The following is a 12,060-nucleotide window of genomic DNA, read 5'->3' as shown; positions in this document are numbered from 1 at the left end:
TATCTCTAGGAAAAAGATTATTAAATTAACTGTTTAAAACTGTAAATAAAATATATACATAATTAAGGCGCTTACATCAGCAAGGAGAAAAAGTGAATCTTCTTGCTCTTTGAAGTGTGCCAACATCACAAGGATCGCTGATAGGCCATCAGTTCCTTCTCGGTCCTCCTTTGGAGCTTCCTTCAGGAGAGCTCTTACTTCATTCCCCCACCTTGTAATCTGACTTCTGAAGAAATCCAGAACTCTTCTACTTTTTTTCTCTAAATCTTCATTCAGTCTTGTGGATATGTCAATATTGGTGAGAGTGGTGAAGTGTGACAATAAAAACTTCTGTGAAAAGAGAAAGGGCCACTCTTTACCCACATTCGCAATACTTGGGGGAGGATTTGCGTTGATATATTCCCGCTGTTTGGCATAAGTGATTGCCATTAGGTCTCCGACTCTTCCTCTCTCACTGCCCATGAGTCCCTCTTGGCTGAATATATCCAACATCTCAAGCTTCTTTTCCTCTAATGATGCTGATGTTTCCCCGTCTGGATAGTTCTCTGGCTGCCAACGAACACACCCATAACTGTCGACTCTTAAGCATGTAGCTACTGTTGGCTGGTCATCACCATCTTCATCATCTCTCTGGGTGCGTTTGGGCTTCCTCAGACGGGAAAGAGTGTTGCCACGATTTAAATATTCTACTCTGGTCTTGAGCTGATTTAAAACACTGAAATACCCACATCCAATTAGTTCCCCCTCTTCATTTTTGTCTAAAAAGCTATTTGGATATTTTTGAGTTATAGCTTTTGCCACTGCCGCACACTCTCTGCGAGTAGGGTTCAATGAATGCTCTCTTATTACATCAATGGTGATTCTTATTAAGTGTCGGCGGTCCTCCACAGCTGGCCTCTCACCAGCATCTACTGCTCTTCTAAGACTCGGCCTCACTTTGTTCCATGGCACCTCAAAACTGTCCACCCATGCAGAGATGGGACTGGTGGGTGATATGGGGCATGTGCTGGAAGAGTCAACTGGCCGTGGGTCAGGCAATGAAGGGCTCAGCTGGGGATCGGCAGGACCTGCATTACACACATATGAGTGAAAGCGCACAAATATTTATAATAAATACTAAATATTTAAATATAATAATTTGTTTACATCTTTGAAATAAGGATTACTAAACTAAACTAGTGTTAATTAAAGCAATGTAATCTCACCTTTCAAGGAATGAATAATCCTTCTGCACTGAATGGGTGTGAGCAGATGTTTCATGTCATCTTCTTGAATGAACTGCAGATCATCTGGTCCTTCAACACCTACCGTGGTCACCAACTCATTGACCAAAGTTTCAAGTTTCGCTTCATCAAGCTGTGGTAGTGCCGTATGTATTGCCTTCTTAATGGACTCCATTACTCATTCTTTTGAAACACAGAATGATGCAGAGCAACAAGATTAAGACCAAATCGTTTATACACAGAAAGAGGGTAATAATCTGCAAGCGTGTCTACAGTCAAACACTGATACTGTGCTTCCGAGTTGCTTTGTAAGCAATACACACCAAGATCCACAACAGGTACAGCTTGATAATGCTCGACAACAAAATGTACGTTTGACTCATTTATCAGTATCAACAGTACTTTCCCAAATAGATATCCTGTGTCATTTTGGTCCACTACAACAGTTATCCCTCTTTTGTACAGAGTGCCTTTGAAAGTGACAGAGGGTGTTTCAATCGTGTGTTCCGGGCAGAGACCCTTAAGACTGACCGCTCTCTGAATGCCTATGTGGTACAGTTGGTCATCAAATCTACTTGGTTGGCCCATTTGCAGAGTTGGTGGAAATAAGCTACCAGTATGTAAATATGCTTGTAGCAACTGGTGTCTTTCTGCTAAGGTGCTGCAGAGATTTTTAAAATTATGCAGTTTCCTTGCACATTGCTTGAAATACGAGTGCTTGCTTTCAAAGCGCAACGTCCACAACCTAATGAGGGGACCAAACCAAAGAATGAGTTCTGGGTAATGGACAAGATAGTGGTGCTTGGCTTTTAATGTTTTTTCTGGGAATGTGGCAGTTCTAAAATGAATGTATTCCTCAATGAGAATCTTTAGATATGCCACTTGGTTAGCATGGATCTTGGGTGCACAAATCAAATCCACAATTTCTCGGAGCTTTAAGCATAACTGCCACACCTCATCATCAAATGGATTTTTGATTCTGTCTCCAACCAGAATAGGAAGGAGACGTAAGAGGCACCAGTTTTGAGCAGCATGCCCTCCCAACTTCTCTCCATCAGATTTGACCTCACATGGCTTGTTATTTGAATCACTGCCCAGGTATGTCAACTGAGATATAGTTTGATTCAGTTGACCATAGGTAAAGTGTTTTCCCACTTTCACCAAGTGTTTAATGTACATTGCAAGATCAACTGAAACAACACCTTCAAACAGGTCATGACCCAGACATGGAGGGAGTCCTGGCTGGCAAACATGATAATATTTCAACTGATTAAAAACTGAGTCAAACTTTATTCCATTGGTCATTTCCTGGTTTAATGCTACCTCTGCCACACTCTTTTTGTAACTTTCAATGGTTCTTTTAGGACCAGATTTGGTGGGATCTATGTGGAAAGATTCTCTATCTATGACACAGTACCGGCAAAAATGTCTGCTTTTACTGAAGTTTTCAGTAAACCCACCAATACTGTGTGACCCCAGATTATCTCCAGTAATGGCAATCACAGAGGCTTTTATCTTCTCCCCATCACCATATTCAATTCCACTTTCCTCCATTTGTCTTAAGTCACTGACTAAAGTGGAGAACACTTTTTCTTGTCCAAAAAATTTTAAATCCTCCTCTCTGCACAACATAACAAGCTGCATTGGATCAATGGAAGACCGGTTGTGTGGCGCAATCTCTGCAAGTGTCAAGTACATAGCCAATATTTTGTGTTTTTTTCTGCCCGAGCCCAGCGGGTTCACAACTTCAAACGAATCCTGATACAAGATGATCGACAATGAAGATGGTGATTCTTGCAAAAGTATATTCTCTTTAACGTTTCTACCATCGCTCACATCCTCAAGAACATCAGGAGTAGTTTCTGTGTCAGCTTTAGCTTGCTCTTTAAAAGAGCTCTGACTGATGAGGGATATGATCGTATCCTTGATGGGCACATACTGATAGAACCTTTCCTTGCCTTTAGCATCAATGCCTAAGTACGTCTTTGCTGGCTCAACATACTTAAATTTGCTCTTAAAGAAGGTTTTACGGGTTTGATCTGTTCTAAACACTCCTTCATTGCACATTTTCAGAAGGTTATCTCGTGATAGATCATCAAGGAGCCTCTTAATATCACTTTCAGACACATTCAGCTTTGTTAATTCTTCATGCATCCTAGACAAAAGATAAGTCAAACCAGCGTTGTGGACCTCTTGTGTTTCCTCTATTATGGTCTGGATTGTACTGGCTGGTAGCAGCATTTTAGCCTGCATTCGGAGATAAAACATGGCCAGGTTGTTCGTAAAATCATCTGTGTCCACTTCATCATGTGTGTTATCATTATCATCATCAACAATTGTCTCAAAAGTTTGACCTAGTTCACAGTCTGATGGCATATTCATGCAGGCACTAGTAGCACTGGTAGAAGTATGGCCACTACATGGAGAACTTACGGTCCTTTTGTGCTTCCGGGTCAAGTGTGAGGAAAAGGATGAGCGGACATGAAAATAGCTTGAACAGTTAGTAAAGGGGCATGACACTTTTTTGCCATCTCGAATATGCCAACGAAGATGTTCACATAAGGTTGAAAAATTTGCTGACATAAAGCTACAACCTTTAACAGTGCAGGCCAAGTCAACTCCATCAATTTGCCTTTCAAGTCCTGGTTTAGCTGTCTTCTTGTGAGAGCGGTACATGTGAACTTTAAGGGCGGCACGTGTGTAAAAAGTGCCAAAGCATTCCGCTACCCCACATGGATATCTGAAATTAGCTAAATTCCTGTGAATCCTCAAATGAGTAACAAATGCAGGGACTGAAGCTGTGGTGAAATTACAGTACTTGCATGAGTAATTCATTTTGAAGTGATAGTGATGGTCGGCTTACTTTTAGTTTCTGGACGTCGAGGCGTGTGCTTGGTAGTGGAGCCGCCGCCAGAAGAAAAACCCACACGGAGGCAGAAGGTGGAAAACAGGCGGGAAAATTCTCTTCTCGCGCGCGCAGCAGAAAAATATAAAATAACAATACAATACCGACCGTCGTACTGACACTCCTAGTCCTTCAGTAAGGTTTGGGGGGGAAAAAGAGAATCTTGTCCGTTAAAGTGACTGCTATCTCAAGCTAGCTAAGAGATAAGTAACCAGCAGCTAGCTCTGTCTGCCCTCTCTCTCGAGACCGAAAAACGGCGCTCTCTCGGTGCCTTTTCGCTGCCAAACTAAAACAATTTAACACAGACGACGAAAACACATAGAAACACACAAAAAAACCACCGCAAAACACAAAGCCTTGTGTCGGAAATTTTGTCGGAGCTAGAGGTGCGTGCAACCAACCGCTATGATCGCGATTTGTCCCGTTTACTTTGATGTGATTGACCAATCAAAATCGTTGAACTCTCTTGATTCTCATTGGTTAAATTCATGTCACCCCATGTCAGCCCATCTCCCCCAGTAAAAAAGAAAAGAGAAAAAAACGTAAAGTTGATAATAAAGCAATGCCATGGTGTGTCATTGAGTTAAAAGTCAATGATTATATAATAATTATACGATAATCATTGATTTTATTATGAGATATTTTATATCTAATATATATCTGTATACACACACACACATACATACATATATATATATCGAAAATACATTCATCAACGACATTGACAATGAAAATATAGTAAGTTACTTTTCTATTTACAGTACCATACTGGCTATTGTGATTTTTTTTACAGTACTGCTTCGACTACTTTGTTTTTCACTGTAATACTTAAACTACTGTGATTTTGTCATGTTTACGCTGTCTAACTGTAACATTTACAGCGATTTACTGTAATAGTTATTCACAGTAAGGTTACTGTGTTAAATACAGTAAACAACTGTGGATCTCACAGCCTGCACTTTTTCTGAATTGTGCCGCTCCCGTCACTCTGGTTAGGTTGGCATCGAAAAAAACGCTCTCGGGTGCTTTAGAGTGCCGAGTTTATTACTGCGCATTAAGAAATGACCACCTCCAACGTTTGGTTTATGTTTTATAAGCATTTTTAATTTTATTGCTTAAATCGCATTTTCTCGGCGAGCTGAGCACTTTTTCTGAATTGTGCCGCTCCCGTCACTCTGGTTAGGTTGGCATCGAAAAAAACGCTCTCGGGTGCTTTAGAGTGCCGAGTTTATTACTGCGCATTAAGAAATGACCACCTCCAACGTTTGGTTTATGTTTTATAAGCATTTTTAATTTTATTGCTTAAATCGCATTTTCTCGGCGAGCTGAGCACTTTTTCTGAATTGTGCCGCTCCCGTCACTTGGCATCGAAAAAAACGCTCTCGGGTGCTTTAGAGTGCCGAGTTATTCACTGCGCATGAAGAAATGACCACCTCCAACGTTTGGTTTATGTTTTATAAGCATTTTTAATTTTATTGCTTAAATCGCATTTTCTCGGCGAGCTGAGCGCTTTTTCTGAATTGTGCCGCTCCCGTCACTCTGGTTAGGTTGGCATCGAAAAAAACGCTCTCGGGTGCTTTAGAGTGCCGAGTTTATTACTGCGCATTAAGAAATGACCACCTCCAACGTTTGGTTTATGTTTTATAAGCATTTTTAATTTTATTGCCTAAATCGCATTTTCTCGGCGAGCTGAGCACTTTTTCTGAATTGTGCCGCTCCCGTCACTCTGGTTAGGGTGGCATCGAAAAAAACGCTCTCGGGTGCTTTAGAGTGCCGAGTTTATTACTGCGCATTAAGAAATGACCACCTCCAACGTTTGGTTTATGTTTTATAAGCATTTTTAATTTTATTGCTTAAATTGCATTTTCTCGGCGAGCTGAGCACTTTTTCTGAATTGTGCCGCTCCCGTCACTCTGGTTAGGTTGGCATCGAAAAAAACGCTCTCGGGTGCTTTAGAGTGCCGAGTTATTCACTGCGCACGAAGAAATGACCACCTCCAACCTTTGGTTTATGTTTTATAAGCATTTTTAATTTTATTGCTTAAATCGCATTTTCTCGGCGAGCTGAGCGCTTTTTCTGAATTGTGCCGCTCCCGTCACTCTGGTTAGGTTGGCATCGAAAAAAACGCTCTCGGGTGCTTTAGAGTGCCGAGTTTATTACTGCGCATTAAGAAATGACCACCTCCAACGTTTGGTTTATGTTTTATAAGCATTTTTAATTTTATTGCTTAAATCGCATTTTCTCGGCGAGCTGAGCACTTTTTCTGAATTGTGCCGCTCCCGTCACTCTGGTTAGGTTGGCATCGAAAAAAACGCTCTCGGGTGCTTTAGAGTGCCGAGTTTATTACTGCGCATTAAGAAATGACCACCTCCAACGTTTGGTTTATGTTTTATAAGCATTTTTAATTTTATTGCTTAAATCGCATTTTCTCGGCGAGCTGAGCGCTTTTTCTGAATTGTGCCGCTCCCGTCACTCTGGTTAGGTTGGCATCGAAAAAAACGCTCTCGGGTGCTTTAGAGTGCCGAGTTATTCACTGCGCATGAAGAAATGACCACCTCCAACGTTTGGTTTATGTTTAATAAGCATTTTTAATTTTATTGCTTAAATCGCATTTTCTCGGCGAGCTGAGCACTTTTTCTGAATTGTGCCGCTCCCGTCACTCTGGTTAGGTTGGCATCGAAAAAAACGCTCTCGGGTGCTTTAGAGTGCCGAGTTTATTACTGCGCATTAAGAAATGACCACCTCCAACGTTTGGTTTATGTTTTATAAGCATTTTTAATTTTATTGCTTAAATCGCATTTTCTCGGCGAGCTGAGCGCTTTTTCTGAATTGTGCCGCTCCCGTCACTCTGGTTAGGTTGGCATCGAAAAAAACGCTCTCGGGTGCTTTAGAGTGCCGAGTTATTCACTGCGCATGAAGAAATGACCACCTCCAACGTTTGGTTTATGTTTAATAAGCATTTTTAATTTTATTGCTTAAATCGCATTTTCTCGGCGAGCTGAGCACTTTTTCTGAATTGTGCCGCTCCCGTCACTCTGGTTAGGTTGGCATCGAAAAAAACGCTCTCGGGTGCTTTAGAGTGCCGAGTTTATTACTGCGCATTAAGAAATGACCACCTCCAACGTTTGGTTTATGTTTTATAAGCATTTTTAATTTTATTGCTTAAATCGCATTTTCTCGGCGAGCTGAGCACTTTTTCTGAATTGTGCCGCTCCCGTCACTCTGGTTAGGTTGGCATCGAAAAAAACGCTCTCGGGTGCTTTAGAGTGCCGAGTTTATCACTGCGCATGAAGAAATGACCACCTCCAACGTTTGGTTTATGTTTTATAAGCATTTTTAATTTTATTGCTTAAATCGCATTTTCTCGGCGAGCTGAGCGCTTTTTCTGAATTGTGCCGCTCCCGTCACTCTGGTTAGGTTGGCATCGAAAAAAACGCTCTCGGGTGCTTTAGAGTGCCGAGTTTATCACTGCGCATGAAGAAATGACCACCTCCAACGTTTGGTTTATGTTTTATAAGCATTTTTAATTTTATTGCTTAAATCGCATTTTCTCGGCGAGCTGAGCGCTTTTTCTGATTTGTGCCGCTCCCGTAACTCTGGTTAGGTTGGCATCGAAAAAAACGCTCTCGGGTGCTTTAGAGTGCCGAGTTTATCACTGCGCATGAAGAAATGACCACTTCCAACGTTTGGTTTATGTTTTATAAGCATTTTTAATTTTATTGCTTAAATCGCATTTTCTCGGCGAGCTGAGCACTTTTTCTGAATTGTGCCGCTCCCGTCACTCTGGTTAGGTTGGCATCGAAAAAAACGCTCTCGGGTGCTCTAGAGTGCCGAGTTTATTACTGCGCATTAAGAAATGACCACCTCCAACGTTTGGTTTATGTTTTATAAGCATTTTTAATTTTATTGCTTAAATCGCATTTTCTCGGCGAGCTGAGCACTTTTTCTGAATTGTGCCGCTCCCGTCACTCTGGTTAGGTTGGCATCGAAAAAAACGCTCTCGGGTGCTTTAGAGTGCCGAGTTTATTACTGCGCATTAAGAAATGACCACCTCCAACGTTTGGTTTATGTTTTATAAGCATTTTTAATTTTATTGCTTAAATCGCATTTTCTCGGCGAGCTGAGCACTTTTTCTGAATTGTGCCGCTCCCGTCACTCTGGTTAGGTTGGCATCGAAAAAAACGCTCTCGGGTGCTTTAGAGTGCCGAGTTATTCACTGCGCATGAAGAAATGACCACCTCCAACGTTTGGTTTATGTTTTATAAGCATTTTTAATTTTATTGCTTAAATCGCATTTTCTCGGCGAGCTGAGCACTTTTTCTGAATTGTGCCGCTCCCGTCACTCTGGTTAGGTTGGCATCGAAAAAAACGCTCTCGGGTGCTTTAGAGTGCCGAGTTTATCACTGCGCATGAAGAAATGACCACCTCCAACGTTTGGTTTATGTTTTATAAGCATTTTTAATTTTATTGCTTAAATCGCATTTTCTCGGCGAGCTGAGCGCTTTTTCTGAATTGTGCCGCTCCCGTCACTCTGGTTAGGTTGGCATCGAAAAAAACGCTCTCGGGTGCTTTAGAGTGCCGAGTTATTCACTGCGCATGAAGAAATGACCACCTCCAATGTTTGGTTTATGTTTAATAAGCATTTTTAATTTTATTGCTTAAATCGCATTTTCTCGGCGAGCTGAGCACTTTTTCTGAATTGTGCCGCTCCCGTCACTCTGGTTAGGTTGGCATCGAAAAAAACGCTCTCGGGTGCTTTAGAGTGCCGAGTTTATTACTGCGCATTAAGAAATGACCACCTCCAACGTTTGGTTTATGTTTTATAAGCATTTTTAATTTTATTGCTTAAATCGCATTTTCTCGGCGAGCTGAGCACTTTTTCTGAATTGTGCCGCTCCCGTCACTCTGGTTAGGTTGGCATCGAAAAAAACGCTCTCGGGTGCTTTAGAGTGCCCAGTTATTCACTGCACATGAAGAAATGACCACCTCCAACGTTTGGTTTATGTTTAATAAGCATTTTTAATTTTATTGCTTGAATCGCATTTTCTCGGCGAGCTGAGCACTTTTTCTGAATTGTGCCGCTCCCGTCACTCTGGTTAGGTTGGCATCGAAAAAAACGCTCTCGGGTGCTTTAGAGTGCCGAGTTTATCACTGCGCATGAAGAAATGACCACCTCCAACGTTTGGTTTATGTTTTATAAGCATTTTTAATTTTATTGCTTAAATCGCATTTTCTCGGCGAGCTGAGCACTTTTTCTGAATTGTGCCGCTCCCGTCACTCTGGTTAGGTTGGCATCGAAAAAAACGCTCACGGGTGCTTTAGAGTGCCGAGTTTATTACTGCGCATTAAGAAATGACCACCTCCAACGTTTGGTTTATGTTTTATAAGCATTTTTAATTTTATTGCTTAAATCGCATTTTCTCGGCGAGCTGAGCACTTTTTCTGAATTGTGCCGGTCCCGTCACTCTGGTTAGGTTGGCATCGAAAAAAACTCTCTCGGGTGCTTTAGAGTGCCGAGTTATTCACTGCGCATGAAGAAATGACCACCTCCAACGTTTGGTTTATGTTTTATAAGCATTTTTAATTTTATTGCTTAAATCGCATTTTCTCGGCGAGCTGAGCGCTTTTTCTGAATTGTGCCGCTCCCGTAACTCTGGTTAGGTTGGCATCGAAAAAAACGCTCTCGGGTGCTTTAGAGTGCCGAGTTTATTACTGCGCATTAAGAAATGACCACCTCCAACGTTTGGTTTATGTTTTATAAGCATTTTTAATTTTATTGCTTAAATCGCATTTTCTCGGCGAGCTGAGCACTTTTTCTGAATTGTGCCGCTCCCGTCACTCTGGTTAGGTTGGCATCGAAAAAAACGCTCTCGGGTGCTTTAGAGTGCCGAGTTTATTACTGCGCATTAAGAAATGACCACCTCCAACGTTTGGTTTATGTTTTATAAGCATTTTTAATTTTATTGCTTAAATCGCATTTTCTCGGTGAGCTGAGCACTTTTTCTGAATTGTGCCGCTCCCGTCACTCTGGTTAGGTTGGCATCGAAAAAAACGCTATCGGGTGCTTTAGAGTGCCGAGTTTATTACTGCGCATTAAGAAATGACCACCTCCAACGTTTGGTTTATGTTTTATAAGCATTTTTAATTTTATTGCTTAAATCGCATTTTCTCGGCGAGCTGAGCGCTTTTTCTGAATTGTGCCGCTCCCGTCACTCTGGTTAGGTTGGCATCGAAAAAAACGCTCTCGGGTGCTTTAGAGTGCCGAGTTATTCACTGCGCATGAAGAAATGACCACCTCCAACGTTTGGTTTATGTTTAATAAGCATTTTTAATTTTATTGCTTAAATCGCATTTTCTCGGCGAGCTGAGCACTTTTTCTGAATTGTGCCGCTCCCGTCACTCTGGTTAGGTTGGCATCGAAAAAAACGCTCTCGGGTGCTTTAGAGTGCCGAGTTTATTACTGCGCATTAAGAAATGACCACCTCCAACGTTTGGTTTATGTTTTATAAGCATTTTTAATTTTATTGCTTAAATCGCATTTTCTCGGCGAGCTGAGCACTTTTTCTGAATTGTGCCGCTCCCGTCACTTGGCATCGAAAAAAACGCTCTCGGGTGCTTTAGAGTGCCGAGTTATTCACTGCGCATGAAGAAATGACCACCTCCAACGTTTGGTTTATGTTTTATAAGCATTTTTAATTTTATTGCTTAAATCGCATTTTCTCGGCGAGCTGAGCGCTTTTTCTGAATTGTGCCGCTCCCGTCACTCTGGTTAGGTTGGCATCGAAAAAAACGCTCTCGGGTGCTTTAGAGTGCCGAGTTTATTACTGCGCATTAAGAAATGACCACCTCCAACGTTTGGTTTATGTTTTATAAGCATTTTTAATTTTATTGCCTAAATCGCATTTTCTCGGCGAGCTGAGCACTTTTTCTGAATTGTGCCGCTCCCGTCACTCTGGTTAGGTTGGCATCGAAAAAAACGCTCTCGGGTGCTTTAGAGTGCCGAGTTTATTACTGCGCATTAAGAAATGACCACCTCCAACGTTTGGTTTATGTTTTATAAGCATTTTTAATTTTATTGCTTAAATCGCATTTTCTCGGCGAGCTGAGCACTTTTTCTGAATTGTGCCGCTCCCGTCACTCTGGTTAGGTTGGCATCGAAAAAAACGCTCTCGGGTGCTTTAGAGTGCCGAGTTATTCACTGCGCACGAAGAAATGACCACCTCCAACCTTTGGTTTATGTTTTATAAGCATTTTTAATTTTATTGCTTAAATCGCATTTTCTCGGCGAGCTGAGCGCTTTTTCTGAATTGTGCCGCTCCCGTCACTCTGGTTAGGTTGGCATCGAAAAAAACGCTCTCGGGTGCTTTAGAGTGCCGAGTTTATTACTGCGCATTAAGAAATGACCACCTCCAACGTTTGGTTTATGTTTTATAAGCATTTTTAATTTTATTGCTTAAATCGCATTTTCTCGGCGAGCTGAGCACTTTTTCTGAATTGTGCCGCTCCCGTCACTCTGGTTAGGTTGGCATCGAAAAAAACGCTCTCGGGTGCTTTAGAGTGCCGAGTTTATTACTGCGCATTAAGAAATGACCACCTCCAACGTTTGGTTTATGTTTTATAAGCATTTTTAATTTTATTGCTTAAATCGCATTTTCTCGGCGAGCTGAGCACTTTTTCTGAATTGTGCCGCTCCCGTCACTCTGGTTAGGTTGGCATCGAAAAAAACGCTTTTGGGTGCTTTAGAGTGCCGAGTTATTCACTGCGCATGAAGAAATGACCACCTCCAACGTTTGGTTTATGTTTAATAAGCATTTTTAATTTTATTGCTTAAATCGCATTTTCTCGGCGAGCTGAGCACTTTTTCTGAATTGTGCCGCTCCCGTCACTCTGGTTAGGTTGGCATCGAAAAAAACGCTCTCGGGTGCTTTAGAG

Source organism: Syngnathus typhle, linkage group LG2, assembly GCF_033458585.1.
Source record: "Syngnathus typhle isolate RoL2023-S1 ecotype Sweden linkage group LG2, RoL_Styp_1.0, whole genome shotgun sequence".
Lineage (NCBI taxonomy): Eukaryota > Metazoa > Chordata > Actinopteri > Syngnathiformes > Syngnathidae > Syngnathus > Syngnathus typhle.
Note: the sequence above shows the minus strand (reverse complement) of the source record.